Source organism: Phocoena sinus, chromosome 8 (genome assembly GCF_008692025.1).
Source record: "Phocoena sinus isolate mPhoSin1 chromosome 8, mPhoSin1.pri, whole genome shotgun sequence".
Classification (NCBI taxonomy): Eukaryota; Metazoa; Chordata; class Mammalia; order Artiodactyla; family Phocoenidae; genus Phocoena; species Phocoena sinus.
Window position 1 is genome coordinate 10,805,755 of NC_045770.1, and position 22,547 is coordinate 10,828,301.

Below are 22,547 nucleotides of genomic sequence, written 5' to 3' on the forward strand. Positions count from 1 at the left end.
TCACCATATATGACTACTACAATTCAAATTAATATTGAGTAAAATTTTAAATTCAGTTTCTCAGGTGCACTGGCTACATCTCAAGTGCTCAGTAGCTACCTGTGTCTAGTGGCCACCGTGTTGAATGGCACAGATATGGAACAATTCCATCCTTGAGAAAGTTCTGTTAGATAGTACTGTTCTAAAAGACAAGTACTGTGTTTTGTTTGTCATTTTATCTCCTAAAATTGCAGCCTTTCTTATCTCGAGTTTGTCATCTGAACCACAGAGCAAAACAATTATTTCAGTGACTGTTTTTTCAATTTTCCCAACGATGATATATAACTAAAATTGTATGCATAGGAAGGAAATTACTTAATTACATGTAAAGATACCCAGGTTTAATTAAGAATTAAGGTTTAATTCTAGCATAAAGTCCTCATTGAGAAAGTCTACAATAGCTTACCACAGTGTTTGGCACAATGTGAGTACTTCCTAAACATCAGCTGAATGAATGAATGACATCTGGATACTCAGATATCTTGTTTATTCTCACCTAGATGTGTGGGGTCATGTAGCAGATATGTCTTTAGATTCCCAGGAGCTTCTTCTCTAGAGGATATGGAGATAGATGATTTCCTTACATCCATCCCAAGGATAATTGAATTGTCACTGCAATGGGTTGCCCATTATTTTACTTGCCTTCCTTGTTTTCACTGGCAAACAAAAGTAGAGAATTGAGATCTTATTCAGTAAATAAGAGCAAAGTGAAAATGATCAAAGTAGATACCAGATTTGATAAACCCTATTTTTTTAGGGGTTGGCCAAAGTTCACTGAAAATGTTAATGATTTCCTGAGCACCTACTATATTTTTGGTAGACACTTCGTTAGGTCCTGAAGATATAGGAGGGAATCAAGATGCACACAGTTCTTGAGTTCATAGTGAAACAACGTTAATGTCGTTATTTCAGGTCCTCTCCCTGCATTGTGCCCAAAGCAGGAGTTTTCAACCTTGACAGCACATTGCTACCACCACGTGGGCTTAAAAACATAGTGATAACCTGGGTCTTTCCTCAGAAGACTTCGATTTAATTGGTGGGGGGTGTAGCCTGGGAATTGGGATTTTTTATAAAGCTCCCTGGGTGATTGTAAGATGCAGCCTAAGTTGGAAACTTAACCTATGGGAACATAATCTTCGAGTGAGTGCAAAACTCATGAGCTTTTGGTATTGATGATGGATCGCATATTGGGGACAAAAAGAGAACCTTTAAATCATCTGTCTCACATCCTCATTTTACTCTTTATTCCTCAGAATATAAACTCATACTGAAGAGTCAATGAGCTGTCCAGGTCAAAGGGCCAGTTCATGACTCAGATAAGACTTGACCCCAGCTTTCTGACTCTAACATGACCTTTTTGCTACTCTAAGCTGCCTCCCGGAAATGGAAGATACAATTATCTTCAAGAGACAACCAGCATCCACCACAGTCATAATATTTTAAAGCAATAATTGAATTTGGACCAATTTTAATCCCATGTACTCAAAATTTTCTGCTAATCCAATGTGAGCACTATAGATTCATTTTGTTCGAGTGCAAATTCTTTTTTGAAAAATATACATTATATACATATATATGTGAATACTTATATATGTAATGTGTGTGTGTGTGTGTGTGTGTGTGTGTGTGTGTCTGTGTGTATAATGAGGTAGAGTTCAGTTTCCCAGGAGCCCTCACCACATTCTTACAGATTCAAAAATCAATATACGTATGTTAAACTCCACACATAGCTAGGAAGGACATTTTGCTTTTAAACTTGAACTACTCAAGAGCAGAAATGGTAGTGGGAGGAGAAATAAGAGTGCATTGTGCTCCCACATTCTCTGTCCCCACCCACCCTATTACGTGACATCCCATTCACTTTAACATTTTACATACAGGTAAACGTTGCCAGTCTGTCCCCATGAAAAAAGTTGACTTTGAAAAATAACTACTATTAAAGAAAAAGTTACTTCTTTCAGCTAACCCCCACCCCCATTTTTAGATTCTTCTCATAGATCAAGAGAATTCAGGAGCCGTACGTTATCTAGTCCATTCTTCTTTGTCCATATAAGATCATGTAGTGAAAAGGTGCCTTTCCATTTTTGAAGGCATCAAAATAAAACTAATGTCCATATACTTCCTTCGAGACATGTTTCAGTGTTTGAGAGCCTACACAGTTGGGAAATTCTGTTTTATTTTGATCCCAAATCCCTCACGCTGTAGTTTAATCCCATTTTCTCTTGTTCCCTGTGGAGAGAAAGAACAGCTGGTCTCCATTCTCTCTAAACCCAATCCCTTCAAGTCCTTAAAGACACCTACCTCCCAGCCTTCTCTTTCCTGGAATAAATAATAACAGTCCCCATCAGGAAAATATCTCTCTTGGATCGTACATATTCACTTCCAGCCGTGTCACATATCACGTATCACGTATTCTTGCTCATCGCATAACGTTCATAAGTAAAACAAGCCAAGGCCAAGAGCAAAAGCAAGCAAATGCATCATTGTTTTCATGAATGAAGTTTCAGATCCAGTAATAGATGCTGAATACATAGTTGTGAATGGTAACCTTCCAATAATTATGTGCCAAAATTATCATAATTTCTTTTAGAAAGTATTGGCAATCTGTTGCTTTTGGAGAGGGGAATTAAAAATTCAGTGATTAGGTTTCAATTTCCTTTATGCAAGTTCTCCCCATGCCCTGCAATGGAATATTCCATTCAGCATTCCACAGCAGGAGCCACCATTGCTTTGACAAAAATAGATACAGTATTGGAACATTCAGTCAATGGAGTAAAATCCAATTGTCTGAACATTCTTTTCGGCTTTATCATTTACATTTTAATAAATCCCAGAATATGTCAAGCTGTATCGAGTTGTACCAAGTGTAGCTAATAGCATGCAGTTACCAGATGCAGAGGAAATCATTCAGGCAAATCCTGCAATGCATCACATTTGGTTTGTATATATTTTTAGGTTTCTACATTTTAAACAGGGGTACTCTTAAAAAATGGCTATTTCGCAAAACCTTTGCTATTATCAACATTCTGTTAGTATATTCAGTTTTCATAAAGGAAGCGGTGGGGAGGGGGTGCTGTATTTAATTGATCTAGGAATGCTGACATCTGCTCACCCCAAGGATGACACCATATAGCTAGTAAAATGTGGAATGTTAAATTGTCCTCTTATGCCTATTTCTTTGCCAGTTTATTGTCTCTCCATTCAGGAGGCTTAGATGGTCACATTTTAAAGTCATTTGACATTCCATGATGCCAAGATTCCAGGCAAATCAGTCCTGAAAAAGACTGTGTGTGTGTGTGTGTGTGTGTGTGTGTGTATTATTAACCTATTTGCATAACTTACCTCCTGCATAGATTGACCACTTACTGTTGTAACATTTGAGAGATTTGTTGTCCTGGTTTGACAGAGCCCACTGAATTTTCACAGTGTGACAGAGATGTAATGATGGAGTGAGTCTCAGCATGTTGGGGGTCCCTAAGTGGTAGGTATGTGCCGGGAGAGGAAGATTTTTCAAGGACAAGACTATTCAGTTTAGTCTCTACTAGTATAAATCAAACAGAACATGAGGCATAAACTTAGCTCTGCTTATATCCTTTATACCTAATTACCAAATTATTTGTTAGCCCATAAGAAAATTCTCACTTTAGACTTCTCCCCAAAGACCAGGGTTATTTCTTGACATCAGGTATGTCTGATTAGTGTTAAACTTGTAAATAGACTGAAGGACTAAAAAGGATCATTTGGTTTTTGCTCTTGCTTAGAGCAGTGTGAATGTTTACCATGGAGTTTGTGGGTAGCATACCACTATCACTACGTAGGGTCAAGTACTGTGCTAAGGAAAGTGATGTCATAGCTTATAGTAGTGGGATGGAGAAAACCGAAATGCTCTGGCATTGTAGTGCACAAGTGAGGTCATCAGCATTTCTTGATTCCTAGAGTTTTCTCTTACTCTGCCCATAGTATGATAACTGGTAGATTTAATGGAAAAGTATGACCTAGCCCATAGTAGAATGATCACAATATCTTGAAGACCTCTAGAGAAGGACCCTTTACAACTTCCCCATTCGCTTAGAATATGATCAAACACTTGCTCTTATAAAGTCCTGCCATGATTACAGAATAATTCTTTATAGTTTTGATGGCACTCAATGAACTTGAATTAATCAACTAATAATCTCAATCAACATCAGGGAGAATTTTAGGAGGAATGTCAGATGGTGAAGATCCAAAGACATAGTTGAAAGTTTAATTTTTGTGAATCAATCGTTCTGTGTTCTAGATCTAACACTACTGATAATTATTTCCTTTAAAATTTCTGGAGTTGAGTTAGTTCTTCTGTAAAATGAGGAACATGGTAGTCAATGTGTTGTTACTTCACAAAGATATGGAAATAACGATAAAATGTTTCAGGAAGCCTCTTACTGCTTTTAATATTTTCTCCTTTTCTTTAACTTTGGACATTTCAGTTTAATGTGTCTTGGTGTGATTATCTTTAGGTTCATCTTATTTGGAACTCTCTGTGCTTCCTGAATCTGGATGTCTGTTTACTTCTCTAGTTTAGGGAAGCTTTCAGCCATTATTTCTTCAACAAGATTTCTCTCCCTTTCTCTCTCTCTTCTCCTTCTGGGATTCCAGTAATGCAAATATTACTTCATTTTGTGTTGTCCCATAAACCCCTTAAGCTATCTTCACTTTCTAACTTGTTGCTTTCTTTTTGCTGTTATGATTGGGTGAGTTCCGCTGCCTTGTCTTCTAGTTGATTGATCCTTTATTGTGATGTGTCTAGTCTGGTTTTGCACTCCTCTAGTATATTTTTCAGTTTAGTTATTGCCTCTTCCAGCTCTGTGACCTCTATTTGGTACTCTTTTCTATTTTCCACGTCTCTCTTGAAGTTCTCACTGTCTTCATCCACTTTTCTCCCCAGTGTGATAAGCATTTTTATGACCATTACTTATAATTCTTTATCAGGTAAATTACTTATCTCCATTTTATTAATTTTTCCTGAGGTTTTATCATGTTCTTTCATTTGGAACATATTCCTCTGTTTCTTCGTTTTTCTTGGCATTCTGTGTTCATCTCTATACAGATGAAACAACCACCTCTCCCAGTCTTGGAGGAGTGGCCTTGTGTGGGAGATGAACCTTGTTGTTCAACCCTGCCCCAGTTCTATCGTCTCTCAAATCCTTGTGCTTGTCCAAGCAGCCTATTATACTTTTAATAGTTCGCAGTAGTTGAAGATGTGCCAAGACCTGTCAGTGTCCCTAAGGGGAGGATCTCGGCACCCAGACCTGGCTGGAAGCCAAACCCTCATACATCAGCTTTTAAAAGTATGCAAATATATACAGTCCTGTCAGACCACAAGTGTAATTCCTACGGACCAGTGCTTTGGTGGTGTCTCCTGGGTGACAGTCACAAAAATTGGGGCTACAGACAAGTTTACAGGTGTATCTTGGTGATACTATGGGTTTGGTTCCAGACCACTCACAATAAAGGGGGTCACGTGATTTTTTTTTTTTTGGTTTCTCAGAGCATATAAAAGTTGTGTTTGCACTATGCTGTAGTCTATTAAGTGTTCCATAGCATTATGTCTAAAAAAAAATACACACACACACACACACACACACACACACACACATATATATATATATATATATATATCTCTACCTTAATTAAAAGATGATGCTGTTGGGAAAATGGCACTGATAAACTTGCTCAGCTCAGCATTGCCACAAACCTTCACTTTGTAAAAAAACATAGTATCTGTGAAGTGCAATAAAACAAGCTATGCCTGTGTAAGCTCTTTTCTGGGAGACACAAGTGAGCTAGACCAAGGCAGAGAGGGAGAGCACCAAGATGATGTCCTCAGCCTGTGTTCCTTGAGATCCTTGAGAACAGCTTTGTGTCCATCAGAAATGTGCCAAACATGAAGTCTGCCCCTCAGGCGAAAGCTCAAGGACAAGCAAAGAGGCCTCCTTCACAGAAAGACTTGGGGGTGCACCTCAGTCTGCTGTCTTCACAGTGCCCTGGGCATGGCAGCCTGCCAAGAACCATCTCTCCAATTGCCACAGTCCTGTGAGACCCAGGAACGCAAGTCCCACTGGCCACCAGAGCCTGGTGATCAAGATTACATATCATTGCCTTAACTACCCAAGTAAATAAGAGCAGGGAAGCAGATGTTATAAAAAATTAATATAGTTTTACAGAATGCACTTTCATTATTTTTTTATTTTTCCCCAAAATCTATTTTATTGAAGCATAGTTGATTTACAGTGTTGTGTTAATTTCTACTATATAGCAAAGTGATTCAGTTATATATGTATATCCATTCTTTTTCATATTCTTTTCTATTATGGTTTAATCACAGGATATTGAATATAGTTCTCTGTGCTATACAGTAGGACCTTGTTGTTTATCCACCCTATATATAATAGTTAGCAGCTGCTAACCCCAAACTCCCAATCCATCCCCCCTACCCCCTTGGCAACCACAAGTCTCTTCTCTATGTCTGTGAGTCTGTTTCTGTTTCATAGAAACAGAGCCACATATAAGTGATATCATATGGTATTTGTCTTTCTCTTTTTGACTTACTTCACTTAATATGATAATCTCTAGGTCAACCCATGTTGCTGCAAATGGCATTATTTCAACAGAATGCACTTTTGATGTTTGCTTCAGCCAACTTTCCTTTTGGAGTCTAAATCCACAGACTTTCAATGGCAACGAAGCCATAAAGGCCATCTAGTTTATCTTTTGTCTGAATTTTCCCTGCTAGCCTATAATGGACCACTTCACTAATCATCAAGTCCATCTTTGGACAACTCAGATAGTTTAAAAACTTTTCTCTCATATCCAATCATAAGAGGCACTTCCATCGTTCCTGCTTTTACCCTTGGATCATACAGTGTCTCATCTCTTCTACGTATCAGTCCTACAGGTATTTAAAAGAAGAAACCATGTTCCTTTCAGAGTCTGCTTTTCCCTAGGCTACACACACCTAGCGCCTCCAAGCACTCCTCCCACGGCATTATTTCAAATACCTCGATTATTCTTGTTAGTCTCCACACTTGAATTTGTCTATCTGCCTTTTTTAATGTGCTACTCAGAATTGAATGCAATTTTCTAGATGTGGACTGACAAATGGAGGGCAGAAGGTGATGATCACTTTGAAAAATGCTTCCTAAGTACTGGATTTCTATGTATAAAACCTCATATTAATCTTCTTGGCAACCAATTAGCAGTGTTGACCCATATCGTCTTGCTATCTATTAAAATACTTAAGTCTATTTTGTACGTGCTACTGTCAAACACCATTTCCTTCATCTTTAGATTCAGCCCATTATCCTGTCTCCCAATATCTTTTTTGATCCTAATTAAGATATCTGATATATTAAATATTTCAGAATCATCTTATTCACATATTTGACTCAAACTTTCCCAAAAGAGATCATAAAGCCTTGTCAAGTGACTTGTTGAAGTTAGAATCCCGAATGTCATTCACTAAAACTATCCATCTAATAACTGTCAAAGAAAGAGGTGAAGTTAATCTGGAATTTTTGTTGTTGTCATTTGGTTCAGTTTAGTCTCATACTTATATTAGTTTTTTTCTTATTAATGACTCATGCTGGGGACCAGCCATCTAGATGAATGATAGATGGGAAGGGAAAGTTCATTTGGGATCAATAGTTTGCTTTAGGTAATCAAAAGAAGGAACATTTCATTTGTGAAGAATTGAGATCACTACTGCATATGTTGATGTTTTAAATAACTGGATTTTCCTCTTTCCTGTTCTCTTTGGGTTGGTAAACAACGCTCCTTGAAAGAGGAGATCTAGGGTAAAGGGAGTTGGAAAACTTTTGCCCACAGTGTATAAGGATATTAATATGTCCATACATCTTTGCACTTATCTACGCTACATAATAAAGTAAAAGTAAATATGATTAAAGAAAACAAACAAAACCTTTGGTTCTTCACTGTAGTAATAATTCTTCGTAGAGGAGAGGGACTTATATAAGGGGAGTATGGTCTGGCATCTATTCGAGGGGTTTAGTTACCAACGTGCCAGAAGATACTCATAATAAGGTATTTCAACTCAATTCAAATTGTTAAAATGAATTGAAATTCACGATAAAACAGCTTCACAATCTGGCCCCAGAGGACAGAATTTATAGCAAGGCTCCAGTGTACTGTGCTATCTGATGGTAATGTTATCCAGAAACGTTGAAAGTCCTCTTTTTATTCTTTCTCTTTTTCCTCCTGTGCTGAGACTTGGCAATTGTTTCTCTGTACCTCATTTTCTCTTGCTCTTTCCTTCCTTTCTTCCTTCTTTCCTCCCTTCCTCCCTTCCCTCCTTCCTTCCTTCCTTCTTACTCCCTTCTGTATTTCCTCCCTCCCTTCCTCCCTCCCTTCCTCCTCTCCCTCTTTCTTTCCTTGCTTTTGTGTTGGTATTCCTTCTCTCTGTCTCTCTCTCCTTTTATTTTACTGATTTTCTTTTCACTAAATATGAACCACTTAAGAGCCATTGCTTGAGTTTGGTGTCTGCACACGGCTTTCTCACGCCGCTACTGTCCTCTCAAGACTTCATCTTTGAATAAACCAATGTGAAAATTTTATCTGAGGATAAAACCACATGTAGTTATCAGGGTTCTGAACGCTCCTTGAAAGGAAAAGAAAAGAAAAAAAAAGAAAAGAAAGGCGCCCTCCCTGGATCGTTTCTGTGCTTTTTCCCCAAGTTACTTCCTCACTTTCTTCTATAGCTCTCTGATTTCTTGGACAGGGGTTAAGACTCAACATTTAAGGACACACTCATCCTTTTTTTTTTTTCTAACACGACCCATTTTCATTATTCTCCTTGTGACCACCACACCTATTCTCTGAATGGTTCTTAAACTGCAACATGCAACAGAATCGTCTTGGAGAACTGTTAAACCATAGACTGCTGTGTCCCATCCCCAGAGTTTCTGATTCAACAGGTCTGGGGGTAGAGACCTAGGATTTGCACTTCTATCAAGTTCCCAGGTGATACTGCTACTATTGGTCCTGGGACCACACTTTGAGAACGACTACTCTAATTCCAAACCTGTTTCATTCTCCTTCAGTCATTTCTTCAATGGAATAAATAATACTACTTCCTTTCATCTTCCTTAGTAACATGCAATTCCAGAACTTTTAATCGTCAGGGTGGCTCTTCTTTAAACTATTTCCAAATCCATATTTTGCTGGAGGGCTAGAACTGAATACAAGACTGTAGCTAATTTTGACATAATAAAAATAACAACCCCTTATATTTCTATGATGCGTATCTCCCAAAGGGTTAGAGCAGTACTTTCTTATCTATTATCTTGTTTGTCTGCCCAATATCCATGTTATAATATCTCATTTTGGTAAGAGAGATTGTTGTAGGAAGAGATACTGGGCAATTACCACAAAGATATGCAGGAAAAGACTTGAACTCAGCATTCCAGACTCCTAGTTCGCAGCTCTGTTTGAATTCTTGAAGGATTTATTTAATTTCTAAAACCCAGAGTCCAGTTCATCTCATTGATATAAGGTGAACTGCTCTGATCTATTAATGTACTGTCAAAAAAATTAGAAAGTTACTTAATTTTGAGTAGAAGCTGTCATTGGCTGTTCAGATTCAAAATAATAAGCCTAATTTAAAGAATTCCACTCCAAAAATGTGAAAATTTAAAACTCTTTTACTTGGAACTTTATTTCTATGATCACAAATAATGGCTTTTAACTGTGATCCCACCTTTGGTTTTCAGTTCACTAAATATATTAATTTTGGTGCAGTTTGTTCCCCAGTTTGTCCTGCCATAGAAAACTAGCCTTCTACCTGGTTCTACAAATTGGTTTCGACATTGTTTGATTCTTTACAATCTTACTGTTTTACATGATAATTAGAAATTTCGACATTTGTCATTTACCTGGCTTTATGTACTCCATGTTTCCAAAAACCCAAGGGAGAAAGAGAGATTAGAGGGAAAGCAGTTTCTCAACATATCAATGTTATTATTTATATATATTATCTCAGAGGTTTTTTTTAGCTCCCATGTCCCATGATCCTCTCTCTGCTTTTCTTATATCCTGTTCTGTCCTCTCCTTATGACAAAGAAAATGAAGTCTGACAGCTTATGAAACAATAAAGCTGGATTAGATGGGTTTTTAAGGGTCCTATTGTTTGTCCCTAAACCATTGTTGCAAAAGCAAAAGACTCCACCTGTTCAACCGACATACAAATTGCCATCAGCCAGGTATTAGAAGGAATCTCATTTACTACCACCAAGGAAATAAATAACACCAATGGACTGAGTGTCTTTCATCCAAATTAGACTAACCAAATCAATTCAGATCATTAGAATACATTATATCCAATTATATATAAATCTGCCTTGTAAATATCCACTTACCTGCTTGCCCAGAGCAATGTAATGTCTATGCTAAACCAACAGTTAAAAAAATTATAGAATCGACTGGCAAAATATTTTAATGGGTTGTTACGTACTTTGTACTTAATTCATTCAATAAACATTAATTGAGGACCTACTACATCCTGGGAATACAACGATGAATAATACATGATCTTCGTCCTCAAAGTGCTCACCTCATAAGGGGAAAAAGACATGTGAGGAAATGATTGCCCTTCTCTGGCTCTAAACTGCATTCAATCCCAGGAAAATTAACGGTGTGAGTTTCTGCCTGATTTATGCATGGGGAAAAAAAGATGAAGAGACTGGTGAAAATATCTAGAGAAAACTCAGTGATGAGAATTTGCATAAAGGTTCAGGTTCAACGCCTTCCAATGACCTTCTCTAAGTAAATGCAGGTTTTAGGTTAAGCGAAACATAAAGAGGAAGGTGGGCGTGTGCAGGAGTGGTGAACGCTGTATGCTAAAATCAAGTAGAAATGACTTGGATTATCTAGAATGCTGTGATTCCATTCCGCCTGTTCCTGTGGATAATTAAGTACATTAAAAACATTTTCAGGGAATCACTAGCAATTGGTAAACAGGTTCATTCTTCAAATTATGTCTCTATCCCTAAGATAGTCCATTTACTTAGGTAATAATACGTTCTTTCCTTTATATATCAAGAGGGTTTGACTGACCCAACTTTAGCTGAAAGATGCACATGGATCCACCTACACTTTCTTTAAACAATGGTCTCATCACCTTTAAACAATGACCCTTGCTAGCTGGACCTAGGCTGGACTGAAATCACAGCACTAGTGAAGATGGACAAGTGTTTGTGGAGTGGAAACTAAAGCTGGTTTATTTAGGGATTGAACTTGTAACCTCATGAGTATGAAGTCCAAACCAGCTGATTGTAGAGCGCTGTATGGAGCGAGATTATCTTCTTGGTTTTAATTTTTTAGTATCTTTTAAAAGGCACAACCCCAGCACAACACATTGAGATGAAATGCTGATTTGGAGACCCTCAAGGTGGGTAACCGAGGCCTTCCTCAGACCTTTAAGAGGAAGGAGGTTCTGCAGTCTGTAGGTGTCAAGAGCATTACATGCTCAACCAAGGGACCCTGGAAAGGAAATGATAACACTCTTAGAAGTAGTGCTGAGAAAAATTTTAGAAGTGGCTTTTGAACCCTAAAAGAGAGTTATACCAAAAAAAAAATCACTTTTTTCCAAAGTCACTCATTTGTGCCTTTTTAAGCATAGCATGTTTCCATTTTCAGCCTACTCATCATCTTGCATTCTCCAAGATTTTCTGCAATGATTATAGTCCTCTTATTACCTAATAACCATGAGTAATTCACCTTATGAACTGATTTTTTTGTTGTTGTTTATAAAGTTCTGTTATCAAGAACTTTAAAAGTTTTGTTATCGGGCTCTGAAAACTGGCATTTCTTGTGTCGGTGACCAGTTTGGGATCCAGGCATTGCTGAGCTTTGATTGGCCAATTTGCTTATGGTCTGACTGCCCGTCAGTAATGCCCATTCACAAAAGCTTGGGGTGAGGTCATCATGCTTGCAGAGAGGAAGTTTTGCATGCTTTTTATTTTGTATGTAGCTTATAATCACTTTTTTCTTGCATCTGGCAAAATATGTGCCTGTGTGAATTCCATGAACACTGAAGAGCAAACACACTAAGTAAGTTCACGTTTTTATTTTGACTGTGTGACTATTGCAGGTGTCCTCTCTATGAAAACAGTGACTTTGTGTTAGGCCAGGCGTTGTGTTTTGGGAGCCAGTAGAGGCACTTGTACAATCAAGACCCTGGCTGAACGCGTCGTGAAGCTGGATGGAACTTTCTCCAGTGCCTGTGCCCAGTTCCTGCCTCTGTCACCTGTCTCCTCCCTTTATGGTCCCAGGCTCAGCTTTCTGTGCCTAATAGAAAATAACTGATAGATTAGTGCTTCTTTAAGGTATTATTTAATAAGGTGGGTTCCTCCTATGGGTATTAGTAAAGGAGCCTTGAACACTGAAAGAACTTAACATCTCAGAGAAGAATTCTCCCATCACAGCCTTTTCTGACGCCATGGCAGACTTGCAGGGCGAAGAGGGGAACCCAGGATAAATCACTTTTATTCACGTTTCTCAATACCACTTGCCTGGGCAAAACCGTGAAACAGACAAAGCTTATCTTTTGTACCCACAGCTTCTCTTTTCCACACTCTTTGCTTGCAGGACTCTGAATAGTCAATTTTTTCCACCTGCCTTCAGATCCAAAGCCACTGAAGTTTAAATGGTGATGCCCCAGGAACGGGGTGTCTCTCTCCCATTAAGCATCTCCATCATTGTTGTGTCAGCAGAACTAGAAAAGCTCATTTGGTCCACACGGGGCGGGGCGGGGTATGGAAAACATGCTACCTTTTTGGCACATCCATGACGTCTCCATTCTGTATCCTAAAAAGTTCACTGTGGATATTGAATAGTGAATGCAGTGTCTCAGAGTGCTTGATGTATCTTCTCCCTCTGCTCTTTCAGTTCTTGAGAATTTTGACCACTGGCATGGACCTTAGAAGTCATCTATCTGCCTTCTCCCACTTTTCCAAATGTAACCTTTAGCCATCCCATTTCTTTTCGTAAGTTCAACTGGGAGCATGTTGACAAATAGATAACCAGCCAGAGGCACAGAGAGACGGACTCCAGCCTCTCACATTTAAACCCATGTAACCCCTACTCTGCTTTGCTTTGCGTGCATCCAAAAGGGTGATAACATTACATCGGTCCAGGACCCAGGCAGAAGCATGCATGTTCTCATAAAGGGCCAAGCATGCATGTTCTCATAAAGGGCCAAGTTACCTCGGTCCAGGACCTAGGCAGAAGTATGCATGTTCTCATAAAGGGCCAAGTTACATTGGTCCAGGACCTAGGCAGAAGCATGCAAGTTCTCATAAAGGGCCAAGTTAGGATTGCCCTTAGTCAAAATTCTTTCCTTATATTTTAAATGGAAAAAGTTTAACTGCACACGAGATGTTTTTAGGTTAAATGTTTATAGGATTTATTTGAGACATCCAGGATGCAGAGTGATGGTATACTCATCATTTCCTGCTTTTTGCCTTGTGTTTATTTCTCTGTTTATTCAGGTTTATTATTTGTTCATTGAGCTATGTTTCCCCCTCTCAGCCTTATCTCTCTCCTCCTTTATCATGTTCTCTGGACCATTCTTCTTACTGTCTGCCTACTTTGTTTTCAACACACACTCAAAATTATTAGCACAGATGCTGGACCACTTGTCATCCTCATACAGTCCTAGAAACATCTGATTGCAGGGTAGAAATGCCTTAAATGGCCATTCTATTCAATCCGCTGCTGTCAAGTCAGTACTCCGCCCATGACCAAGTGCTATCATCATTCAAATCTGAATAGAAACATCGATTCCTCAAGGAAGCCTCCCCTGACCTCCCCGCAATTAGATCCTGTTCCTTTGTTTGTGTTCTCATAACTTGCTGTAATGTTTTTCTTTACATCATTCATGGTTTATAATTACGTATTTAGGCAATGATTTGATAACTGTATGACCCTTCCTTAGGACTGTGTGCTCCAGAGGGGAGAGATGTGTATGTTTCACTCACCACTGCATCCCTCCCTCTTTGTTCAATGCCTAGCTCATAATGGGAATTGATACATGTTAATTCATAGTTATTATTATTACAAATATCAAGGTCTATGATCAGCCTTGTTTTTATTATAAAACAAAACCTGGCTAGAGGTAAGGGATTTCTAGATTTACCTACATTTTCCTTCACTCATTCATTCATGTATCCATTCGTTTAATACAGCTGTCAAACAAAGAATGACAAATATATATCGCTTAACTATCAATACTATGTTTAAGCCCCTTTTCAAGCAAAGGGGAGAAAAGGCAGATACAAAATGACTCAATACAAAGCAGAGACTGCTAGGTGCGCAGGCGAGCTAGAGAACACGTACGGCTTGGAGGACTGAGGGAGGCTTCACGGAGGAAGTTGCCTTTGCAGAGGCTGGAAGGTTCTCAATAACTTGGACAAGTAGAGATGGAAGGGACTGTGTTCTAGATGGAGAGAAGGGTGAGACCAAAAGTCTGTGTCTCTATCCTTTGAATGCCCTGTGCAGGGAGAGGAAACAGCCAATGTGTCAGTGACCTTGACAGTGGAGACTGAAGGAAGGTCCTGGAAGAACTTGGACGTTCATCATAGGAGTTGAGATTTTTTATTCTCAGGCCAGTGCTGAGTGATTGGAGGCCAGTGAGCATGGTGATCTCATGCACATGGTGTGTTTGGAAGATTAATTTGGCATCACTGTGTCTCGGGGTTAAGTTGGCTGTCGTGCTGATCCTGGCAACTCTCATCCCTGATGCTCGTGTTCCTGTCCCTGTGTCTTAGTCCCCGAGGGCCTGGACTCTAACCACTGCCGCCCTGGCCTGGGATCAGCGGCTGAATACTCCTGATATCGGTTGCCTACAGTTTGAAACTCTGCTTATCACTTGTGTGGTCTCAGTGGACACACTTCATCTTGGTCTCTTAATAAATGTGTCTCACGACACATCTTTTGAGTGAGATCTCAAGTAATCTTCTTACTTTCATTTTTGGATGGTGGTACGGAGACTTGTAAGTGGCAGAACTGACTTCTAACTCTAGGATTTCTGATCCCAGGTCTAGACCTCTTTTCTGTCGTAAGTTCACAGTCTCTCTTAACTAATACAAAGAATGAGTGAGTACAAATCAAAGCACAATGCTTAAAATGTATTAAGTAGTTTCTATGCGCAGGCTTGCTGCTAAGCGCTTTTGTATGTATTGAATCATTGAATGACCACAAAAAATTTTGTGAAGTAGGTGCTGTTGTTCCTTTTACAAACATTTAAGTAACCATGATAAGAAAATTATCATTATCAAACTTAAGTAACGTGCCTGGTCAGGAAGCTACTAAGCAGAATAGTCTGGACGGAAACCTGGACAGTCTGACTCCCGAGCCCGTATTTCACTGCTATGCTGCTGTCTCCTAAGTTAAGCGACGTATATACGTGAAAGCACCTACTCATTGTCCCACAGACAGTAGGTGCTCAGCGGATATTGCCTGAATGTCAGTTCACTCTTTGATCTCAGCTGATGCTGTGTGCATCTCGCTTGTCCTGTGCCACAGACCAGTTCTGTGGTCTGGGAGTTGGTCTCCGGATGCTCAGCCACAGGTGGTCCTCCTGAGATGAATTGTTCTACTGCTGTGTGTTTATGTTTGGTCCCTCATCTGCTGCCAACCCCAGGAGTCTGTCTTCACTTTCCAACCTGGTCTTTCCAACCCAATGCAACCTCCCCTCTTCTAGTGAATTCTAGATGGCATTCGTTCTTCTATACTTGCAATAGACATGGTCTGTGGAATAGGTCCACACAACTTCTTTCTGGGGAATAATCCTTTTAGGAACCTACGGTTTCCTCTGCAAGCATTGATGACCTTCCAAAGATTATCAGGAAAGACCTTTTGGAATGACAAGCGGTTCACTTAAAAATGCAACAAAAGGTATTGAATTAAAAAGGTATATCGCGTGCTACTCTGTAATGCCAGAAACTGTGCCTTTTCACACACGTCTTATTTATTAGTCTCAACAACTACTTGAAGAACTGTCATCTCATCTTACAGATAAGAAATCAGGTTTAGACATGTAAAGATGCCGTGGCCAGATGAGTGGTAGATCTCCAGTATGAACATAGGTGTGTAAGAGCTCACAATCCAGCAAGGAAAACAGATGACTGTATAAATAACAACAGCAAGCATGATAAATGCTGTGATGGAGAAAATGTAACCAATGTGTCCTTTCTTTGTATTCCGTAATGGCACAATGTGCAAGCCTTAAATTAAAATATATGTGTATACACACACACACACACACACACACACACACACACACACACATATCCCATTTAGTAAAACAATTTTTCCCTTCCCTCAAATCTTTATTCCTCATCTTTTAAAATTACTAAGGAGTTTATTTGAACAACTGAGGGTCCGAGTGGTGTGTAAAGCACTATGACGTTGACTGTTAGAAAATTTTAAAACATGAAAAAGTATGGTCTCAGGACAGTAGAAGCTTAGACAGAACTGGCCATAGCAGTGGACAGTGTAAATGCTAGAAAATTCTAGGCAAAGCTCATAAAGAGGGTCAGTTTCAATACACTAAGTTCCGTTTGCATGAGTGGTCAGGGAAAGCCGGCCAGCTCCAGCCAGTGCTTTGGCGATGGCAGAGCCGCAGTCTGCGCGCCGTGAGAGAACTTTGTGCCCTGGTCTTGTTTACAGTTTGTCTGAGGCTTCTTGAGATCAGCCTAGCCAGATGGACTCTTCCTCTCAAATATCAGACCTGATCTTTTTAAATAAAACAGTACAAAGCACATTAAAAGCTTTGATCCAACTGTTTACTTTGCATTTGTGTGTGTTGGGGGAAATGGGGACAAAGGAAGGATTTATTAGGCCTTACTGTGGGTGGCCGGTGAAACCACCGGGCATGTTCGAGAAGGATCGGGAGGGCTCCGAGCTGGCATATTGGATCCGTGTCAGCACCTGGACACCCCGATGTTCCTGCTGAATTCTGTGGCCTCGCCCTGTGAGCCTCCTACCCTCCTACATTTCAATCTTCTCATCCACAGTAGGGGCCGGGTTCCTGAGATAGGAGCCCTTGCAGCTTAGCTGGTCAGTCCATCCATCCCTCATCTGCTTCAGGGCAGGTCAGAGTCAGACACCTTCTTTAGGATTCTCCTGGAAAAGAAGTTTCTCAACATCCCTGGGTGACCCCACCTTCCTTTTCCGTAAATGTGTCATACTTTCAAAGCATCTCACGTAAATTAACTTATTTGGTCTACATCCTCCTGAAACAGGTGGTTATGTATTCTCTGTCTCTCTCTGTCTCTCTCTCTCTCTCACACACACACACACACACACACACACACACACACACACACACACAATACAGATGTTTTTCCTACACAGACTAGAAAACTCTGTTGATTACAGGAAGGAGGAATCTTTTACTCCCGTTATATACCAGAAACTCTCAACAGATGATGTCATTAATCTTCTCGAAAGTCCCATGAAGTAGGTACATTTGCCCATTTTAGAGATGAAAAATCCTGAAGCTCAGAGAAGTTAAAAACTTTCTGGCTCATTCCTTATAGATATTGGTACTTATTTTCATATCACCAAAGGGTGGAGCTAAGATTCAAACTTGAGTCCGTGGAGTCCAAGGCCGGTTTGTCTGTTCTCATCCTGTGGGCTGGTCTCTCGTTGCTCAGTGTTCTTTGGCTCCACAAATACCCAATGAAGAGGGGCGATTGCTCTCAGAAAGTTCTCCCTTATGTCTGTTTTCTTTTATATGTGCATTCATAGGGACAGAGAACATCTAAAAAAAAAAGCTGCCCCAAAGGATTTTTGAGATCAGTAGATGAAAGGAAATTACATGGGCAAAATAAGACAGTGTTCCGAATAGGGATTCAGGAACCTTCTGCTGTTTAGAAATGAGAAGATTGCAAAAGAACTGCAGCTTTCTTTTAGCTCAACAGAAGAGCAACTGTGATTACTTAGTAAGTACGGTGGATTACATGGAATCCATTTACGGTGGAAGTATATGGAATCCCCAAGTGTGAAGACAGAATTGTCCCCTTATTTCTCAGCTCTGGTCACCTTTCTGCCCTTACTCCCCCCACCAATTCAGTCCCCAGTTAAAACTGTTGCGCATAAGCTCTGGGTCTCTGGATAGTTCAGGGATGGGCACTAGAGAGGAAAGGAATTTAGAAATTCCAGTACAAACACAGTACAGAAAGCTTCATCAGTTGCCGTGTCTAGTGAAATTAAAGCCGCTTTGTAAAAACGCAGTTATTCCAAGGTTTCAAAAACAAGTGAGGCATTTGGAAAAATAAAGATAAAGCTTGATGGTTACATGTTTATCAAATAGAATTTTGAAATATCTCGTCGGTGTGTGTGTGTCTGTGTGTGTGTGAGTGTGTGTATAAAAGAGACAGAGAGACTAGTACTGTAAGTTTAATTGCTTGTAATCTAACTTGCCTTTTTGTTCCTTTCTTCTTTTCTTTTTTTTTTTTGTATCAGTTAATCTGTTGGTTACATTTTCAGCTTTTCTTTGCTTCTGGTTTCATTTTCAGATGAAAAAAAATGCTAGGCACACAGTGCTGCTGTCTGGTTGCCATGGCGACCACAGCCCATTATCCTGCCTTGTCATTCATCACGAAAGAATTGCACTTGACAGAGGGAGAGGAAAATGCCTGCAGTCTGCAGCATAGGAGGAAAAAAAGGTTTTCTTTTCTTCTACGTCTGTAAAAGGTCTTTAATGCCCATTTAGTTACATGTTTTATTTAGCATTATTTATTACTTGTAAAGACAATCATTGATACCTGTAAAAATACATCCCCTCCCCCCAAAGTATGTAACTTGCAATTTGTTCGTTTGCCTTGCTTTCCCATTTCAAATGCACACCTAGCGTTGCACCTCCATGCCCCACCACCACAAACACTGCTTCCACTGCAGTAACAGAAACAGCCCAAAGATTATATTTTCCACAGAAGATGATCACTGTAAAAGTAGCTAAACGAACCACTTCTTCTTCCTGAAATTGTTTTATAGTCAACAGTTCTCTTGTCCTGCTATTCCTAAAACTAATTAGTGGGATACATAATTCATCAATAATTGAATATAACTTTTGATTAAATGACTTCTCCAAGTTGCAATGCCTATGAAATACAGTGTTAGCAAAATAACGCAAAAGTACGACGATCTTTCCATTAGATAATCGAATATAAGGTCATGATTGCTCTTTACAAATTTGGACCCATCCCAAATCCATTGTTCTTCAAAGGCAGGAAGATGTAATTACTTGTTATTTAACTATTCTGCATCATGGCCATTGGAATTGCCTAAATTATTTCCAAAAATAAAGGGTCTAATAAATTTCGTATATGTAAATACTTAGCCTTATTTATTATTTTTTTAAGTCTGATATTTTCCACCTCATTATTTAACTCTTAAAATATCTGTAGCCAGTGGGCCATTTTCAACAACTTTGCTAATTTCTTTGCTCTTCTTGAATTGTTTGACTTTCTTGTTAAGGTGGAGAAACAGGCAGTATTTTAAGTTGAGAACTAGTGAGCTTGGTTTCTGAATATTTTCTTGCTCTTTTGTCTCAGTGATGAGAGAGAAACTGGACAATAATGACACTTCATCTCAAGTTGGTAAAATACCAGGATCTGGCATAACTGATGTTTGTTTCAAATAAGCCATCCCACCTTGAGAATAAATGGGCAACTAGGGTGAGGAATAATGAACTTCTGAAGTTCAAGTTCTGGTCTGTCTGAAGACAACATCCCTACTATAGGTCAAACTTCACCAGCACCCACGGAGACACTGAAGTCACACTTCTACCTGTAAGTGAAACAGGGAGTTGGTTAATTATCTGGTAATTATTTGGTTTTTAGTTGGTTAATTATCTGGTCAGTTTTGGTTTTAGTGATAGTTCAGATTCTAACCCTCCCACCACTTCATTATCTGGATAATTTTGGCAAGAGGAGGTTTGGGGGCGGAGAGGGATAATTCTAAAAGAATGAAATAATTACAGCTGTCAGGAAATCTGTCCTGGATTTTAAATATTGCTCCATAATAATTCAAATCTCTTGATTCTCATCACATTGCAGATAAATTCCATTAATGCATACTTGCCGGGATCCTTTATATATCCTGGCTGTGTAAAAATGTAGAAACCATGGAATGTTTTTCTTTAATCTTGACATTTGGGAGAGCAAAAGGAAACAGCAGAAAGGAGAAAAGACATATTGAGTTTAGAATTGTGACTTTTTCCTATTGGTTCTAACTTTTACTTTAATATTGCAGTAACACCACTCTTCATTTCCTGTTAAACTTCAAGCCTACCTTTTGATTTTCAAATGTCCCCTAGGCTAATATTTTCACTGAAGAATGAAATGAACAGGCAGAAACAATTAAGCGAGCAGATACAGTGAAAAGGAGCGCCACACTGCACTTTCACAGAAATGGACGTGTATGAAGGAATTCTGCTTGGAATTTGATCCTATAGCAGCAGAGCTTTTGCTTCTTGTCATTTTTCTTTTGCCCACCCCCAATGCACACCACTTCCCCTTTATGGGGGAAAAAAAAAAGATCTAGGCACACAAAGGAACTCCTAAATACTCACAGGCATGGGAAATATTTTCTCTGCCTGTTACTAGTACAGGATAATCTCCAAGAAAAAAAAAAAAAATTCATCCAGATATTCTAAACTGCAAACGTCTTCCCAAGCCTGTTAAATGTTTACATATGTCTTTATGAAATTTGTAATATGGATTGTTTATACACTCTTGATTAAGGGCATGGACATCATTAAAAAGGATCGAGTCAGTTTAAAGATGGAAAATCATAAAATCAGATAAAATTGTAACCTACAAGAAAAAGTGTGTACTTTTTAAAAAAAGCTTAATAATCTACAACTCTGTATAAAAAAGAGATAAATCAAGAGCCAAAAGTGAGCTGTTAAAGGGCCTTCTAAGTTCTATCAGGAATTAACAAGGAAGTAATTAACTCTCCCCCAAACAAATCTGCCATCACATGTTTATAGCATTTTTACCACTCTCTGAAAGTTATATCTTCTTTTTTAGCACCAAACTGAGAGATTTTACATGGCAGGAGCTTGGCATGCCTGTTTCTGGATTTACTTCGTTAAAACAGCACTAAGTCGTAGGCTGTAATACATAAGACACTGGGTACGATATAGCAAGGTAAGGGGGCTGACAGCGAGGTATCGTTGTATATAGTTTAGAAGATTCCATGTTATTATCTGACATAAAGACCTGCACGACAGGTTCAAGGTTGGTTCCCACTGAAATCCAAACTTTATTTCTAAGGGGGTATGCCATGGGAAACTGCCTTGTGAAGGGATCAGAACGCCCAAAACAGGCACAGTTTAAACCTTGTGACTCTCCTTTGTAAGGCAGAACAATACCTCAGTCATGGATCTGGAAGATGGAGGGTACCCATAAGATTATACTGAGCGGAAGGCCTGGTTTTGTTTTTTATTGAATCCATCCCTTAGTATTTTCCCAATAAAACACTTCTCATAAACCAGGGACTTTGTATTTTTGTTGTTGTTATGGGGATTTAAAAAAAAATACCAGTATAATAGTTTTACTCTGCAGTAGTGAAGATTTAAAGACAGCTGCTAGTAAACATAAAACCGGCTATATAATGGCATTACAATGGATTTTTTATTTGAGATTCCAGGATGGGGTAAATTTGTTACCCTAACAAATGGCTGGTTACGTGGAAATTGACTTCACATAATAGGGAACATTTCCCTGGAAAAGAAGGCAATTTATATTGGTTAAAACACCAAGCAACGACACACTTCCTCTTCTTTGTTACTTATAAAAAAAAAACAAAAACAAAAACAAAAAAACGACAACGACAACAACAAAAACAAAAAAACTCCACCTGTGTAGTGTCTAGACAAGAGAACGCTCCAGTAAACCATTCTTCTTGTAGGTGCCATGGTACTAGTCCTGGAGCAATTACAAAATCACAGATGAATTTTCAGGTATCTGCGGAAGTCCTAAGTGGAATAGGACATTTTTAAAAAAAATCTTATCTACAGTGATCTGTCACCAGCGTCATCTGAACTAAGCAAACTGAGATCACCTGATCTTCCTTGTCTTTGTAACACAAGGAAAGGTAAATCTAAAATATTCATGGGTGTATTTACATGTTTTACAATACCATATTATTTTTCGGATTACAGTGTTATATTTGTTAAATGTCAAAATGACCTTACAAGAAAAATAAGGGCAGTGGTGGCTGTCGAGAAAGTGTAATTAGAGATATAAAAGAATTTATTGAGATGGATATCACTAAATCTTGAAACTAGTCACCACTACAATTCGGGATTCTCTTTTTCTGGAGTGTCATAGCAGCCTCTGCCAAAGATATGTCCACCTGTGAATTTGCATAAAACGTTTTGCAGAAATAACTAAGCTAAGGGTCTCAACAGGAGATCATCCTGGATACATGTGGGCTGTAAG